Here is a 19636-nt window from a genome sequence, read left to right as displayed (position 1 = left end):
GAGAATTGGGTTCCCAAGGATAGCTAATCAGCATCTCTATCCGGATACAAGACCCATGTGATTCACAGTGCCATTGAAATGGGCTTTGAGAGGGTTTCTAAGATATCCCTGAAAACTCACAGACATACTTAGCCAGGATCTGCAAGAGAGAGAGCAGCTAGATGGCTCACCAGACTGGAATACAAGTGGAAGCTCATGCTTGGATTGAAAATACCAAATTTTTGGGGAGTTAAAATGAGGCTGGAAGATTTCCTTAGCTTTAGCAGCAGGGAGAAGTCTTCAGGAAAACTCGTACAGTGAAATACAGTTCTAGAGTTAGAAGTTTTCAAGCTGAGAAAGGAAAAGATCAGAAGTAAACCCTTGGGAGCTAAGAATCATTTTGGACTGATTCTCTGAGAATTGAATGCCTATTTAAAGGACAATGTAACGTATATCTGATAATGGTTTTATTTTTGGATTGTTTTGTAGTTTAAAGTATGTTACTGACAAAATAATGTTTTGTCAAAAGTGCTTTTAATCTGTTACAGTAAATGTGTTAAAAGATAAAATTTTGTGGTGTCATCCGTTCAGCTATAAACTGAATCTCTTTTGAATTTGAATTTCTTTTTAAAAGCTATTGGTCTCTATAGGGATAATACAGCAGTGAAAAAGTCATACATTTCTTTAAGTTTTATTTGACTGGTTGCTTCCCTCAGGAGACTAGGTAATCTACAATGTGTCCCACTGTACATGCTCTGTTTGTAAAGAGAACAGACCTGATTGCAAAAGGACCTTGTTATTATTCCATTCTTGTGTCTCCTTAAAAGTTGAGACTGAACAATTGATCCACTTTCTCCCTGTAATTGAGGTTCTCTTCAGCCTGCTCTTCTTACTTGACAGCTGAATCTGATGTTCTCTTCAGTTTTTATAAACAATATTGAATATAGTTTGAAATCAAGCCCACACAAATTATAAAAAGCGATTGTGTTCAATGCAATCCAAGCTCTTTGCATGAATTTATATTTGGGACTTTACCTTGGTCCAAAAATCAAAGGGCTCCTGGCTACCACAACCACCTCCCAACATGAGGTCCACTTCTGCCTCAATAAACTCTTGCTTTTAGTTACAACTGCCATTTAGATGATCCCTCGGTCTGAGATGCAGTGCAATGGGTTCATTCTGTTTTGTATGTTAATCAGATACTGTGTACACCATCACAGGAAGTGGTGCAACATTACATGATTGGCTCTCTCATGCAGCCTTGTGAAAGATGTAGTCAGGGCAGCCAAATGTGTTCCAATAAAGCTCATGTTTTATAGACCTCTGCAGACTCATTATATGTCCTGTACTGGCTAAACAATACCAAGAATACAATATGGTGACAGTGTGTGAAAAATGGTGATGGAGAAGTCTCTACCAGCGCTGGAAAGCTTTGAGAAGGTCACAGTCCTCAACCAAGCAGAATCATGGCTGAATCAATATCGGAAATTTGCTAGATATTGAACCATGTTGGGCCTTGCTGTGAAGCTGAGCAGTGAGCAGGTTAGTACACTGTTACATGCGATGGGTGGCTATACAGATGATATCCTCATCATGCAGGGTAAAGATAAGACAAATCCACGAATGATTAAGTAATTAAAGCATGTGATACATGCTTCAATCTAAGAAATGATACTATTGTTGATCGGGTGAAATTTAGCAAAAGAACCCAATGTCAAGGGAAAAGTGTTGATGCATTCATAAATGACTTGTATAGACTTACAGAAGTTTGTGAGTATGGCAGCTTGAATGATGAACTGATTAGAGACAGAATCGCTGCAGGAGTGTTGAATGATGCCTTGTCTGACCACTTGTAGTCAAGAGATGATCTAACCTTAGCAAAAGCAATCCAACTGAGCAGACAAGCTGAGATCAGGAAACAGAATCAATCTGTGGTTCAAGGTGAAAGGGAGAGCCTGATCTAAAAATCAGCTGACTCAGTAGAGCGTGTCAAATATAAAAAAAGGAAAAGATGTTGTAAAAAAGCAGGGGAGACAGGAAGAGCTCAAGCCAACTGTAAATAGTGAAGCAGGGAAAAACACAGGTATGAAAACTGCTCTGCCAAAGAGGCCGAATGCCATTTATGCAGAAAGGTGGGCCACTTTCAGGCAATATGCCAAAACAAGAAACCTGTTAAGAATACTTACAAACAGAAGCCCTTGAAAGGTGGCATAATCCATGAAGTAGACGATATCCATGATATTGAGATGCCTTTCCTTGGGGAGATCCAGGAACCATGTGGGCACTACTGTGGTGCTGATACCTTAGTAGAGGGAAACAAGACACACTTTAAGCTAGACACAGGTGCAGCAGTTTCAGTTCTTTCTGATGCTGAACCATGGTTGGCGAGAAGCTTTCTTGAGCCATCATGCAACAAACTATATTGGCAGCAGGGATAGAACTCAAGGTCATGGTGGAAACCTTCAAATATTGAGAGACAGAATTCACAGAAACATTGTATGTGATTCAGAACCAGAGTTACTCACTTTTGAGCATGAAGCCCTGTACCGGCTTACATCTGATTTGCAGCATAGAGAAACTGGAAAACCAAGAAGATCAGCCTCAAAACTTTAGAGTTAAATTCCCACAGCTGTTCACAGGGCTAGGAAAGCTGAAGATACCATACCATATAACTCTACTTCCAGGAACAAAGCCAGTGTGTCTGTTTACAGTCAGAAAAAAATCCTCATCCAATCTTGCCAAAAGTAAAGAAGGAAATTGACTCTACGTTGGAGCAGTGGGTTATTGACTGTATGTTGGAGCAGTGGGTTATTTCACCAGCTGGTGCTCGGGGATGATTTCAGTTTCAAAACCTAATGGATGCATTGGAATTTCTGTGGGTCCTACACAGTTGAACAAAGCAGTTGAATGTGAAAGTCATCCTATGTTGTCTGTGGATGAGAACTTAGCTAACTTGGGAAAGAGTTAAATCTTCATGAAGCTAAATGCAAACAGTAGCTTTTGGCAACTACCCCTTGATGAAGAGTTTAAGTTGCTCATAACTGTTATTACTCCATTTCTGAGGTTTTGCTTCAACAGACTACCCTTTGGCCTCACACCAGCACCAGAAATCTTCTAGAGGACGATATCAAGCATTCGTGAAGGACTGGATGGAGCTGTAAGTCACATGGATGATGTCCTTTTTTTTCATTTGCGGGATGTGGGCTTTGTTGGCTGGGCCAGCATTTATTGCCCATCCCTAATTGCCCTTGAGAAGGTGGTGTTGAGCTGCCTTCTAGAACCGCTGCAGTCCATGTAGGTACATCCACAGTGCTGTTAGGAAGGGACTTCTAGGACTTTGACCCAGTGACAGTGAAGGAACGGCGATATATTTCCAAGTCAGGATGGTGAGCGACTTGGAGGGGAACTTCCAGGTGGTGTTCCCATCTATCTGCTGCCCTTGTCCTTCTAGATGGCAATGGTTGTGGGTTTGGAAGTTGCTGTCTAAGGAGCCTTGGTGAATTCCTGCAGTACATTTTGTAGATGGTAGATTGTAGATACTGCTACTGTGTGTTGGTGGTACAGGGAATGAATGTTTGTGGATGTGGTGCCAATCAAGTCGGGCGCTTTGTGCTGGATAGTATCAAGTTTCTTGAGTGTTGTAGGAGCTGCACTCATCAAGGCAAGTGGGGAGTATTCCATCACACTCCTGACTTGTGCCTTGTAGATGGTGGACAGGCTTTGGGGAGTCAGGAGGTGAGCTACTCGTCACAGGATTCCTAGCCTCTGACCTGCTCTTGTAGCCACACTTTTTATATGGAAGATGGCAAGACAGGAGTGTGAGGAGGCATGGTGCTTATGTGTCCACCACAGCACATCTGATGCTCAGAGGTTGACAGCGTGGGGTCTGCAGTCCACATCTGAGGAGGAGGGATGGTCAGAGGGGCACTATCATATCATTTCCTCATGCCCTCAATGTGTGCAGATACTCTCACGTCAGTGGGTATACGTTTGTGATTAGATTCAAGGTCACAAGCTGGTGAGCTCATCACAGATGTGCCCGAACAGCTGACAGAGGCTGTGAGAGCTGAAGCCATTGGCAGTCAGAGGCCAGGCCCATGTTGATCATCAGCCCAGGCTGGTGATGCACCTCCGGTGCCAGCAACACCACAACTTGCTGGAGCTGCAGCGAGAGGTGAGGGAACATCTAGCAGAGCTGCAAGAGCCTTTGTGTAGCCATGCATGGATAGTAGAGATGACCATCCAGGACATGAATGCTGCCATGTCTCATGTGCTTGTGAGTGCATGGCACCCTCCATCGAGAGGCTGGTGAGCTTCATGACGACACTGATCCAGCAGACCAATCAGTGGATGCCAGAGATATGCACAGGCCCATGTGCTACCATCTTGTCTGTGAGTTCAGTGCAGCAGTGGTAAGGCAAGAGGGGGATGAGGTGTATGGAGTCTCCACCACGTCCTTCTCAGGTGAGCAGTGTGGTGCATGTGCCTTTCAAGGGGGGATGAGTGGCTGACTTCTGCTTCTGGAGGCTCCTTTCAGAGCACTCTGAATGTAGACAGTGGCTCCTCAGTCTCTCTGCCAATGACCATAGCTCCAGTAGCTGTGGTGACAGGGAAGGTTGCAGGAGACCCTTAGTGTGCTGGGGCTCAGCAGGCCTCAGGCAGCCACAGGATGGTCATCATGTTCATTCGAGGCCACAGAGCAGCCTGATCAGATGCCTGCTTCCAACTCAGCTGCAAGCACAAAGGTCTGACCTCATAGAAGCACATCTTAACACATTATGAAGGGCACCCAGATGCATGTGGTGTTCATGGGTGTTTAGACTTTGCATTCTCTAGGCTGATGAGCTAACCAAACGTGGTCTACCTCAACACTAGCAGCCTATTGTGGGAGCAAGGCTGTAGATGGCATCTGATGTTCAAAGGCGGTTAGACTTTGCACTAATTAAGCCCTGATAGAGTAGCATCAATAAATCTATGTCTCAGGTCCTATTGTTAATCGTCTATGAATTTCTTGCTGCCTCCTCCGATGCCATCTACAGCCTTACTCCCACAATAGGCTGCTAATGTTGTGGTAGACCACGTTTGGTTAGCTCATCAGTCTAGAAAGTGCATGTGGTGAACATGGGCACTAGGTAATGGAATGCAACATGAGGGAGGCAACAGCAGATCAGCATAAAGGTCTGTACTTCACCGGCATTCAAAGGGGCTCAGGATCACAAGAATTGGCTATGTAGAAGATTGTCTCGAGCCTCCCTGGTGTATCTTTTATTTCCTCATGCTTCGGGTGCAAGGGGTTCCTCAGCCTGTGCTGCCTGCTCAACCCCCCTGCTGAGCCCTCTAGTTTTCTAAAACTGCTAGAAGGTAAAAATAAATGATCAACACTTCAGTTATATAAATAATGCTGACGCATCCTGGGAAATTAGATCCCTGTACATGCTCAGCCAATGCAATACATTTGGAACGATTGAGAATTTTAAATAAAAGCTTTAATGAAGGCATTAAAAGGCAAAAAAAACCCCCAGAAAATAAATGTAATTGTGCTATTGTGAAATATAGGCTATTAGACCGCCTGACGTCACCCCACGTCATTTTACCCATCGACGAGCAAGCTCCCCACCGCCCCCCAACCCACCACCCCTCCCCACCCCACCCACCACCCCCGCCCACCATCCCCGCCGACCGGAAGATGCTATTAGACCGCCTGACGTCACCCCGCGTCATTTTACCCATCGGCGAGCAAGCCCCCCCCCCGCCCACCACCCCCGCCAACCGGAAGATGCAGCCCATTTTATTTTTATTTACTTTTGGAAACCTCATCCCGCCCATGGATGAGGTTTCCAAAAAAGTGCAAAGACTGCTTGGCCTTTTCACCTGCCCACCAACCGTAAGGTTGGACAGGCAGTGAATAATTTCTTTTAATTAATTTTTTAATGGCTTTCTAATTGTCGGCGGGTGCACTGCCGACTGAAATATTGTTCGAGTGCACGATAACGTCGGGACGCTCACCCAATGTCGTTGTGCATCATTTTATGCTCAGTTGGGTCAGGTGCTCGCCGCCCGCCGAGCTAAAAATTTTAACCGAAGTGAATCATTTTCCCATTACAACCAAAGAAAGAACTGTAGTTACGTTCTGTAGGAGCTTTCCCATCAGAAAAAAAGCACAAAAATATTATACCTTGTAAGCTGAAATACAGTACATTCCAAAATTCCCATATTTGTAAAAGAAATAACTTTTAAACTGTAATAAATTTTAAAATGTAAAGTAACAGAGCTAACCCTTTCCACTTGCCTCCCACTTGCTCTCTCTCCTGCAGGCCTAAACTCTCCTGCTCTCCGACTCTCTCCCACAGGCCAAATTTATTTGACTTTCTCCTGCAGGCCAACTCACTTCCGCTTGCCAACATTCTCTCTCCTGCTGATCCTCCCACTCGCCACTTACCTACCCAGGCCTTCCACTCACCACTTCCCTATTTTGGAAAAAAGTGGTATATTAACCTTTCTTACAAAGTGATTGGTGTATAAGGGTAAATAAGTCTTAATACGATTACATAGGGCTGTGGTGAGACCACACTGAAAAACTGTGTAGAGCTTTGTTTTTCTTGCCTAAGGAAGGATATACTTGCCTTCAAGATGGTACAGCAAAGATTTAATAGACTAATTTCAGGGATGAGGAGATTGTCCTATGAGGAGAGACTAAGTGTAATGGTCCTATATTCCCTAAAGTTTAGGAAAATAGGAGGTTATCTCTTGAAATGCATATAATTGTTAAGGGGCTTGACAGGATAGTTGCTGAGAGGATTATTCGCCTCGCTGGGCAGTCCAAAATTAGGGATCATTGTCTCAGAATGATGTATTAGTCATTTAGGATTGAGATGGGTAGAGATATCTTCACTCGGAAGGTTGGAAATCTTTGGCCTTCTCTACCTGAGCGAGCTTTGGGTGCTCACGCATTGAGTACATTTAAGACAGAGACCAATAGACTTTTGGATACTAAGAAAATCAAGGAATATGGGAATAGTCCAGAAAGGTAGAGTTGATTTTATTGAATGTCAGAGTTGGGTTGAAGGGCTGAATGGCCTGCTTCTGTGACTATTTCTTTTGTTCAGATGCTGCCTAATCTGAGTATTTCCAACATTTTCCATTTTATTTCAGATTTCCAGAATCTGCATTATATTGTGCTTGTCTCTAGTGCCCCGAAAACTTGAAGTGACTGCAACCTGGGCAGAGCACTAAACAGCTTCAGCATGATGGCCTCAGATTTGTACTTTATTGGTTTAGCAATACAATACAGTATTGTGTTTACTTTGTTAATTGCTGTGTTGGGGTGACTGCACATGATTTGTGCTGTTTCTGCCAGCAGTCCCAAGTCTATTTCAGCTTCTCCACTGGAACATTCAATAGCATTTATTGAATAAATACAGCCCCCATTTCTGTTCTTCAATTGTATAAGTTTGTACACTTATTTGTAATAAATTTCATCTACCACTTGTAAATATTGTCAACTGAACTGCAGCATATGGAATTTAGGGGGTTGAATTGCTGATGGCGGTTTCTATTGCTCCTTTACTGTAGCATCAATGCAAAAGTCACAAGCCCTGGAAAAATGACATCAATGCCATTTATACCATTTTCCTGGGGTTCCATGGCTCATCCTGCAAAGCCGGGGCAGGTGAATGGATGAAGCCTTTTAGATAAAAGCAAAAAACTGCGGATGCTGGAAATCCAAAACAAAAACAAAAATACCTGGAAAAACTTTTAGATATTTGTTTGCTTATTCCTCTTAGGTCTAATTGATTTACCACCCATGATTGATGGGCAATAAACTAGTGTCCTTTGTATTGAGTACAATGAGGAAAGAGTCATTTAGGATGTTATATATTTTTAGGTCTTCCTTCAGGGATATCAGCACTTTGTTTATAACCCTGTCCTTGCATTTTCTCATTTATACGCCTACTCTTGAATGTAATTTCAATCCTACACACCTACTTTTCTTACAGTTCCAGGAAGTTCTGAAGTGCTTGGCTGATGATTTGCAGTGTAGGCCCGAAACTTCCAAGTTCCTCAGCCTTAGATTTGGGAGGTACCCCAATGCTGCGCTGGGGAACCCCTCTGGGAAGTTCCCAGGTAAGGGTTTGTAGCAATTGCCCAGAAGTGCACACTTCCTCTGGACAATTGTGCTGCATTGGGAACCATCTGAAAATGTGATTTAAATCGCCGGGGTTATACTCAGAAAAAGTTAGAAGAATTAAAACCTCTTCCAACTTCTGAGTAATTTTGTAAAGCCCCGGACTGACCCCACGGAATTTCCCCCAGAGCTCCAAACCCCCACGTGGGACAACCCCCACCACCCCCTGAACCCCCCATCACCCCGACCTCCGACATGCCCTACCCCATCCCTCTGACAACCCCTGATAGCCAACACCCTGACCTCTGACAACCCCCACCACTTGACCTCCGACTCTATCACCCCCAGACCTCAGAACCCTCCCCACCACGGTCCCCCCTGACCTCAGATGCCCTGCCCCTCGATGCCCCCAAGACCTCCAACCGACCTCCGCCCTCAACCTTAGACCACCGCCCTCCCCCGCCCCTTCAATCCACTGGAGCTCAACTTTGCTGAGGCCTCCAAGGAGTATTTCGATGCAGCTCTGGCAAATGGAAGTGTCAACATAATTTTCAAGACCAATAAGTGTGCACTTATTTATCCTAATTCCTGCGAACCACCATTTCCTACACAAGTCGTAAGTTACGGATAGAATCATGAAATCATAAAATGATTACAGCACAAAAGGAGGCCTTTCAGCCCTTCATGTCCATGCTGGTTCTCTGAAAGAGCCACTCAGTTAGCCCCATTCTTCAGGCCTTTCCACCATAGCCTTGTAAATAGTTTCTCGTCATCAGCTTATCCAACTCCCTTTTGAAAGTCCCAATTGTATCTGCCTCCTCAGGTAGTGCATTCCACAGCCAGAATATGATGCTCGTTGGACGGGCATGTGCCCGACTTGACTGAGCGTAAAATGACGTGCGATAACGTCCCGATGCCATCACGCACTCGCACGATATTTAGGTTAGCGGGTGCGCGCGCCCACCAACAATTAAAAAGCCTATTAAGGCCATTAAAAAGCTAATTGAATGAAAATTTTCACTGCCCGTTCAACCTTCCCGACCACCCCTGCCCAATCCCGCCGAGCCTGCACACCAAAGGCAAAACTCTGTCCCTGATTACATTTGCAACTTATACTAAGTTGAGGCCTTCCTTGCTCATGGAATCAACTGTATATTTAATGGATATTTGGCATGACTTTGGAGCTTTGTTAGAAGAGTATATATAAAACAAGTATCTGCCTGTGTGTACTTCACTAGGTGAAATGCTTGTTCAGAGAGCCAGAGTAGACATGATGGGCTGAGTGACCTCATTCTGCGCTATAACAGTTCTGTGATTCTGGAGTCATATATTTATCCCTTTCTCAATTTCCTTCACTGCACCTCACCCTTTTTTGTTAAGTGACTGAACAGCACATTATATTTGTTTCTAATCAGTCTAGATCCAAATATTTTGCAGCTGCTTCTACCAATACAGTTAATTGGAACTTTGACTGGCCATAAAAGAGCTCAGAAAGCAATGAAATTAAATTGATTTTCTGCAAATCTGCTATAATAATGTATAATCACATTGTATAATTGCATTTTTGACTTAAAATCTAGTTCCTTTGAGAATTTGAATCGCATTCAAAGACAGAATGTGTCTGCTCATTTACCAGTCTATGTCCTTTTGAAATCTGTTACTGTTCACTACATTTTCAAGTTCTTGTGTCACCTGCAAACATTGAAATAAAGCCCTGTACATCCAATAATTAATATGTATCAAAAAAGCAGTGGTCCTGATACCAAACCCTGGAGAACAACACTGCATTCCACTCTGAAAAACAACCGTTCATCACTGCTGTCTGCTTTCTGTCCTTTAGCCAATTATGTACTCATACTGCCATTATCCCTCTAATCCCATGGGCTTTAATTTTGCTAACAACGCTCCTGTTAGAGACCATTAACATTAAAAGATAAATCTGAACACCCAGTAATTAACTGACAGAAACACACCACAAGATTTCACATTTATAAACAAAATCAAACTTTATTGTATATATAAGGAATATTAAACAAAGCGAGCACCACTAACTTAACACTTTCGTTTGTAACTAGGCATGTTATGAATCCAGTTTTACTTTTACTTCCCCCCAGGAGTTCCCTTATCTTACAAAATCTTGAAGATTCATTCACTTCTTTAAGGACCAACCCAAACTTACGACACAACACTCTGGAATCCATTTTGATTTCTCCTCAGTTTCTCAGTCTGGCACTTAGACTTTCAGAGTTGTTTCTCTCTGCAAGGTTTCAGCTGCCAATCTCTTCCACTAGTTTTACAGGCTGATTTTAATTCCTCATGACAATTTTAAATCCTTATGAATTTGGATTTCTCATTCCAAGTATGGGCCTACATTCACAATTTCTGCTTACTGACTCCAGGTCAGGAACAGCCCTGATTCCTAATGGCCTCTCTGCTCCTTGTTCTGACTGCCAGCAGATATACAACTATCTTCACACAGCCTTATGCATTATACATTATTATAGCTGATTTCTTCTCCTAGCTTCAAACTAGGCAAATCTTTCAGCTTTTTTCCCTCCACATGAATTCCAAATTAAGCTTGAGCCCCATCCATATTCTGCGCAGCAAGTGATGAAGTTAGTATTTTCTCTGCTTAACTGCAGGACTGACTAATATATATCACCTTTGATTCTCCCAATCCAGTGAGCTGCAGTCTACAACAAAACCAAACAAGAACTACCTTCTGTGATTAAAAGATCCAGCTAAATTAAAGAAAATAACCCTCTAACCTCCAAAGCCCATCTCCATGACAATGTGACATGCTTTGGAATGTTCAAAGAGAAATGCAAACAAATTATTTTTACCTTCAATACAACTCTTTGATTATGTAACCCATGTGAATAATTTAAATTGCTAATAGAGTTTGCGACCATTTTTCCAGAATTCCTGTCCCTTCATGGAACTCCACCATTGGCCAACTGCCCTCAACCTCTTTTCAGCTGGGACCTACATACATAATTTTTTTTTTAAGTAAGCGGAGACTCTCTGACTAAACGATAGGTCAACCATTGTCCAAATGTTCCCACTGTCAACTCCAACCTTGTTGAATACACACAGATTCCTTTTAAGTGTGAGAAACCCAGGCTTGTTTGGGTTGCATTTACATTAAAGTTGTGTTTATTAGTTTCTCAACCCGGTACCCCCATTTATCTACAGATAAAACTTTAATTCCTAAACAAACATGAATTATCTACACCAATTTTTTATCCGTTCATGGGTCAGCATTTATTGCCCATCCTAATTGTCCTTGTTCAGAGGGCATTTAAGAGTCAACTGCATTGCTGTGAGTCTGGAGTCACATATATGCCAGACTCGGTCAAGACAGCAGATTTCCTTCCCTAAAGGGCATTAATGAGCCAGATGAGTTTCATGGTCATCATTGGACTTTTTAATTCCAGGCTTTTCTTTCCCCATTGAATTCAAATTTCATCAACTGCTGTGGTGGGATTTGAACTCAGGACCCGAGAGCATTACCCTGGGTGTCTAGAACACTAGTCTAGTGACAATACCACTATACTACCAGAGGAAAGCATTGGCCTTGTGCTATTGTTGCTGGACTAGTAAAGCAGAGACCTAGTATAATGCTCTGGGGACCTGCCTTCAAATCTCACCACAGCAGGTGGTGAAATTTGAATTCTATATAAAAAAAAAATCTGGAATTAAAAGTCTAATGAAACCATTGTTGATTGTTGCAAAGACACATTTGGCTCACTAATGTCCTTTAGGGAAGGAAATCTGTCATCCTTGCCTGGCCTACTTGTGACTCCAGACCCACAGCAATGTGGTTGACTCTGAAATGGCCTAGCAAGCCACTCAGTTGTCTCAAACCGCTACAAAGTTGACTATTTAGACCATTCTCTATCGTGACCTTAAAGAGACATGCCAGGTTAGTTAGACATTGCAAATTTGTTCTAGACCACAGATTATCCATGAGCAACACCATGGAAAATGAACTAAGGTAAGTTTTACAATATTAAATTCAGAATTCTCATACAGTTACTCACTTCCTAAAGTCAATTGTCTTTAGAATTACCTGGTGCTCATTTTAAACAAATTAATGTGCCTTTTTTAGTCTCATTTAAATCTTATAAATTGGTGACAGCTTGCTTGGAAGTCTCCATAGTTTAGCCTTTTAATGTGGCAGTTATTAACCCCATTTATTATGAAGCTCTTTTCCTATTAAAAATGCATAAAGCAGAATAATTATTAGCATCAGGGAAACAGTACAATTAGAAGGTTGAAAATGCTTCAATAAGAGGAAAATGTTAAAATAAATACTTTAAGGAAGTGAGGGCATTGTGACATCATAGTTAATGATTGTATGGAATCCAATTCTTAACATTTTTAACAGGCCCATTATATAAGTATTCAAGTATACTTTTCTGGGTATTTAACAACAGGGGTGTTTCACTGCAATCCCCTTTGCTAGTAATTCAATAAATTATCAGTAGAAACTAGTAATTAACTTGGTAACCAACAGAGGCCATTATCAGCCTAGTACAATTTACAACCAACAGAACTGCCTACCTTCAGGGTAGGAAGCTTTCCTATACCTTGATTTACTTTTAGGCCCCAGTCCACTCTATAAGTTAAATCAAAAGATAGGTATTTCTTCATCATAAAAGGCTAGGAGTTCCACAAGCTGCAAGATGACTAAAATAGTTTTGTAATAAATGTATATGAAGTCCAATAATGGGATACATTTACTTTTACTTTGTCATTGCTGCTAGGCTTTAGAAATAAAGATATAATTGAAGTTGTGGGCATAGGTTATTTTCCTCTTGTGAACTCTGTAATCGTATATTCTGGTAACATCAGTCTAATGTTCACTATTCAGAGCAATACAAATTATTGCAAATAGTGCAAAAAACAATGAACCTGATCTTTAGATACACAGGTGACTGAAATATTGTGATCCGGACATGTTGGGGCCAGATATCCATTAGATATTCATGGGCCTCCTGTGTCCCGATCACCACGAGTCTGGCAGAATAGCCATAAATAGACACCCAGATAAACTATTTCCTTCCCTTCCCCTGAATGGCTTTGTAAGGGCCAAAGATGCTTCCCATTCTACATAGGTTACCTGTGTCTGAAGAGTGTCAGGAACCCCAAGCTGAGAATCCACATGTTCCCAGCCAGCTGTCTGGGCTCACCTGGATTATGCCTTGGTTCTTGAAATAAGACTTTGCAGTGGGTATTTTTGGCCCTCTTTCAAAAAGGGGACTGATTTAGATACTTAATTATGTCTTTTGGAGTTGTGGGGTGTTGGGGCGGGTGGTTGGTGAAAGTTGTGACAATCTGCTATAGCTTGTGAACGTCTGGGGGATGTAAACACCATAAATGTCTAACGGGTTATTTAAATCAAAGGGACTTCCCTCGGATCTCACAAATTTTATTATGGCCAGAGGTCCTGCCTATGCACATCCTAGCAATTCAGCCAAAATATTAGGTTGTGGGCTTATGATCATTTTATGAATTACAATTCTGAGTTTTTTCCCTTTTCTCCTCAAAACACTTAACAATGAGAGATGGGCTCCCTCCTCCAATATTCCTTCCCTTTGAGAAGTCCACTTGCTGTAATCAGCACATGGTTGAGATTGGTAACTGGCAGAGTGGGGGAATCAGTGCAGTCCATCTGTACCATCATGCTGACCCAGAAAAATTCTTCCTGATGAGATACTGTGATCATAATGGTGGGCTTGGCAGTAGGGTTATAATATGACATGACAGTAGACTAGTTTTCAGAAGCAAAATGACAGTGCTAAAGCAAATAAAATAACTATGGTAGGTCAGGAAGGATATTTGATTCACTTATTTTCCTGTTGCTCCAGTTATTGGACAGTATTACGTACATTTTCATTCCCGAAAGGTACACATTTTGCTTTGGTAAACATTGGAGCTACTCTACTGCTTCCAGGGCCTTAGGCAGATAAAATAACAAATCTCATTAAAAGTCAACCTTTTGGAGTTTTTCTGCAGTCAGATTAATTTTATTTAATTAGGGCTGAAACAAAGCATTATACTTCAGCAAAAAAAAAGAATGTAAACAATGTTATAGCTCTTTTATGAATAACTTAGCATATTTTATTTAATGATTTAACTTGCAATTGCTCTGCTATGGTTACCTGTGTAAACTAATTATTGGTTTGGATTTTCCTTTCTGTAATTACTGTGCTTAATTTGCCATTAAATATACATTCATTGAATGTGACCTTACCGTCTGTATTTCAAGATGAGACTCCAAGGACATCCCCAATGCATCCAAAGCACATTGGTTTGTGCGTGTAGCAATGTTCTTATTCATACAGTGTCATTCAGTAGAGACTGTTGCAACTTATTGTTGAGTTGACTGTTGAAAAGAAAATACTGCAACTCGTCTCCAACTCATAGCCGATATTGACCAAAGCCTACTTTGCTAAAGATGAGATCAGCTATCATTTTGAATTGCTAAAGGTATAGGAAGTAAGAAAAAAATGCATGGTATCTTATGTGTACATTCAAATAGAATGTATTTGACCTGGATAATATCCAGGCTTAGGCTGACAAATGGCAAGTAACATTCGTGTCACCAGGCAATGACCATCTCCAACAAGAGAGAATCTAACCATTACCCCTTGACATTCAATGGCATTACCATCATTGATTCCCCCACTGAGGGGTTACCATTGACCAGAAACTGAACTGGACTAGCCACATAAATATCATGGCTACAAGAGCAGGCCGGAGGCTAGGAATCCTGCAGCGAGTAACTCACCTCCTGATTCCATAAAACCTGTCCAGCATCTACAAGGCACAAGTCAGGATTGTAATGGAATACTCCCCATTTGCCTGGATGAGTGCCAGTTTATTGCGCTGCAGACAATCTACATGTTGCCACCTTATTTCAGTTATTTCAGCACATACCCATGTGAACCATGCAGTTATTCAGCTGGATGCATCAGAAGAGGGCCCATATCATTAATGGCTAGTACCACAAGAAGTTAGTCTGCACTGTTTATGCTAGTCTGCACCTCTTAAAGGGGTGGTGCACTGTGGCTGCAGCAGACGCTGGCCGTCATGTAGAAAGTGACTCAGGCATGGGAAATAGTGAAGAATGATACAATATGGGAGAGCGTGAACACCAAGGTTTCTGCTGCTGCACTAGAGGTCTGGTAAAGGAGGTAGAAAGGGGAAAAAATGTGCTGTATCCACAGGGGCCCAGGATGCATAGCGACACAGGCTCAGAAGGCATTGGGAGCAGATAGCCATGGAAGTCAATGGCAGAGGTCAAGCCCTGAGAAACAGGGTGCAGTGCTGCAAGAATTAAGTATGTGAGGCTCCATACTGCAGGAATTAAAGGACAAGAGGCCAGTAAATGCATCTTCAAAAGCTATTTCCTATCAATTGCACCAGTAGCCTTAAAACACTGCTCACTTCATCACATCTCATCATTCCCCTACTAACGATCTTGATCAGTCAGGGCTCCTACCTGACATTCATGCTACTGGCTACCAGCCAGTGAACAAGATATGGAGGAGCAAATTTGCAGAGAGGTACAAAACTATAGAGTAGTAATAATAGGGGTCTTTAATTGTCATGATACAGATTGGGATAGTAAGAGTATAAAGGGGAGAGAGGGGGAAGAGTTTCTGAAATGAGTTCAGGAGAATTTGGTCAGTATGTTTCTGGCCCAATGAGGAAGGAGGCATTATCTGATCTGGTTCTGGGCAATATGGTGGGTGATGTATCAATCGGGTAAACTTTAGGGAACAGTGATCACTATATTAGCAGGTTTAGGCTAGTTGTGGAAAAGGATAAGGAGTAATCTAGAGTAAAATACTTAATTGGGGGATAGCCAATTTTAGTAGGGTGTGAACAGATCTGGCCCAGGGAAACTGGAATCAAAGGTTGGCAGGAAAAATTGGAATGGAACAATGGGCTGCCTGTAAAGAAGAGATTGTTCAGGTGCAGTCAAGGTACATTCCCACGAGGGGGAAAGATAGGACAAACAAACCCAGATCTCCAATGGTTGATGAACGAGGTAGAGAGTGCGATGAAGCAGAAAAAAATATGTGTATGACAGATGTCTGGTTGATAAAACAAGTGGGAACTATGCTGAATATAGAAAATTCACAGCAGAAGTGAAAAAGGAAATAAGAGAGGTAAAGAGAGTGTATGAGAAGTCTCTGGTAGCTGACATAAAAGGGAATCCAAGAGTCTTCTATATACTATAAATAGTAAATGGGTAGGAAGAGGAGGCGTTGGGCTGATTAGGTTCCAAAAGGGGGATCTATGCAGGGAGGCAGAGGGCATGGCTGAGATACTATGTGAAAACTTTGCATCTGTCTTTCCCAAGGGAGAAGATGCTACCAAAGTCAAAGTGAAAGAGGAGGCAGTTGAGATACTGGATGGGCTGCAAATTGATAGAGGAGTTATTAGAAAGGCTGACTGTACTTAAAGTTGATAAGTCACTAGTTAGATATTTGATGGGCAAGGGGGTCAACAGTTATGGGGATAAACGGGAAAGTGGAGTTAACCAGATCAGCCATGATCTTAATTATTATTATGATGATTATGATTATCATTATAATTATTATGGTCTTCTCCTGCTCTTTATTCCTATAATTTTACAATTACAGATACAGAGGTGGTGCCAGAGGACTGAAGAATTGCAAATGGTACACCATTGTTTATTAAAGGGTGTAAGAATAATCCCAGGAACTACATGACCATTCAGTTTAACCTCACATTGGGAAAGCTTTTAGAAATGATAATCAATAGTCACTTGGACAGATGTGAATTAATTGAGGAAAGCCAGCATGGATTTGTTAAAGGCAAATACTTATTAATTAACTTGATTGAGTTCTTGGTTGAGGTAACAGAGTGGGCGGATGAGGGTAATGAACTAGATGTGATGTAACTCCTTCAGAGTCAAACAATTAAACTAAATTACCAAAATAAGGGATAAAGTAAATGCAGCCGCTAAGTTAGGTCAGCTGTAAAACCAAAGACAAAGTTTAAAGGAAACTTACAAACATCAAATCAAAATGTGATTAAGGGGGTCGATAAAGCACTTCAGCACTCCCCGGTGCCCACCGGGCACGGAAGGCCTCGACGGTGCTGACAGGCATCGTGTGCTCCCTTTGCCGGGACACCCGGTGGCGAACGTAGCCATGGAAGAGGGCCAAACAGTCGGGTGAGATGACCCCCTCGATCGCCCGCTGCCTGGACCTGTTAATGGCTAATTTGGCCAAGCCCAGGGTTCACGAGGCGGTCCTCCTCCCTCCAGGCCCCCCTCCACACCGGGTGCCCGTAGATCAGGAGCGTGGGGCTGAAGTGCAAACAAAACAGTAATAAAAGGTTTTTTAAATAACTGAAAAGGGAGTGCAGCCTACAACACCCTATATAAACATGGTCCACGGACTCCACAAGACCACAAAAAGGGCAGGTATCCTGGGAGTCCGTGAACCGACACATTAGACGATTGTAGGGAACTGCTGCATGCAACAACCTCCACCCCAGGTCCCCGATGAAAAGCGGGAAGACACCTCCGTAGAGGGCCTCCTAATGGGGACCTCCACCGCCAGACGGCAACAACGCACGCCAGGGTGCGTCTGGGCGGTGGGAAGGGCAAGGAAGTGAAAGGTGTGCAAGCAGCAGTCCGTACAGGAAGCTCCTCCGCGCCGTGCTAAATGACATGGAGGGCATTTCCCCGAGGCGACTCATATTGCGGGGCACCAGCACCCAAGGGAGGGCTCATGGCTTGGGGCCAATGTGGAATTCCATTTCAACAGGGGAACATTCAGACGGAAGACCACCGCGCACCTGAGCCACCTCGAGACCCAGTATAACGTCGGGGCTGAGCGTGACCGTCCTTAGGTCTTGAATGGCATCGGCCACGAGTCAGTTGCCCACAGACGCACGACGTGCCAACTCCTGTTGGAGCATCCAGCCCACTCCTCTGCCACCCACCACCTGATCCTGATAACCCCGGCAGCCACAGCCCTCCTCTCCGCCAGCCAGTGAAAAGGACGGAGGGGCGGATTCCTGAGCAGCGGCTCTCTGACGATAGCCACTACTCCTGACTGGGGAGAGCGGCATCTCGAGGCGACCATGTTCCAGACTTTGATCAGGTCCTTGTAAAAGACGGGCAACGCCTGCAAGGAGCCACGAAGGTCCCTCAGGTCTATAAATAGGAGCTGCATGTCATAATTCAGGCCGTGCACCTGGCGGAAGAAATATGTCGCCAGGGCACACCATTTTGGAGGAGGCTCGATGTAAAGATATCGCTGCAGGGCCTGAAGGTGGAAAGTCGCCGCCTGGTTGCGAAGGCACACCAGCACCTGACTGCCCTCCCTAAGCGGGAGATTCAGAATCTCAGCAGCGACCCAGTGCAATCTTTTGTCCCAGAAGAAGTCGACAAGCATTCTCTGGATTTTCGTGACAAAGTCCGGGGGAGGGGTCAAAGTGACCAGCTGGTACCACAACATGGCGGCAATCAGCTGGTTTCTGACCAGATCTCGACCCCAGTAAGACAGCACTCGGAGCAGTCCTGTCCAGCGCTGCAGGCGAGCGGTGACTTTCGTCTCCAGTTCCTGCCAATTCGCCGGCCAGGATTCCTCAGCAGGGCAGAGATAGACCCCCACGTAGAGGAGGCTGGTCCTGCTCCAGGTGAAAGGCCTGAGCTTCTCAGGTAGGGGATCCATCTGCCACGGGCTGACTAGGAGTCCAGAATATTTACCCCAGTTGATCCTTGCAGAAGACGCAGCAGAGTAGACATCTTGGCACTCGCGCATCCTCCGCAGGTCAGCCGGGTCACTAAACATAAGGAGCACATCATCAGCGTAAGCCAAAAGGACCACCCCGATGCTCGGCCCATGCAGAACCAATCCCGACAACCTCCTCTGCAAGAGGTGCAGGAAAGGCTCCACGCAAATAGAATACAACTGGCCAGACAGGGGGCAGCCCTGACGTACCCCTCTCCCAAAGCAAAGGGGCGCCGTCAGGGGCCCGTTAACCTTCACTAGGCACTCTGCGGCAGTGTACAGAAGTTGGATCCGGGTGACAAAATGGGTCCCGACCCTGAAAACTAGACGTAATGTACATGAACTTCCAAAAGACATTTGATAATGTACCACACAATAGATGTGCCAGCAAAACTCAAGCTCATGGAATAAAACTGCAGTTTAGATAAAAAGTTGGAGTGACGGGAAACAGACCATAGTGGTGAATGGTTGCTTTTTTTCAGATTGGAGGAAGTTATACAGAGGGATTCCCCAAAGGCTGGTTATAGGGCCAATGCTTTTTTTTGATCTATACTTGGGAGTACATGGCACAATTTGAAAATTGGCAGTTGATACAAAACTTCTTGGAAGTATTGTGAATTGTGAGGAGGATAGTGATAGACCTCAAGAAGACATGGACAAGGTGGTGGAATGGGTGGACACACAAAGAACAAAGAAAAGTACATCACAGGAACAGGACCTTCGGCCCTCCAAGCCTGCACCAATC

The sequence above is a fragment of the Cetorhinus maximus genome, chromosome 7, assembly GCF_964194155.1.
Source record: "Cetorhinus maximus chromosome 7, sCetMax3.hap1.1, whole genome shotgun sequence".
NCBI classification, from domain to species: Eukaryota; Metazoa; Chordata; class Chondrichthyes; order Lamniformes; family Cetorhinidae; genus Cetorhinus; species Cetorhinus maximus.
The sequence above is the reverse complement of the archived record's forward strand: the minus strand, read 5'-3'. Positions refer to the sequence as shown.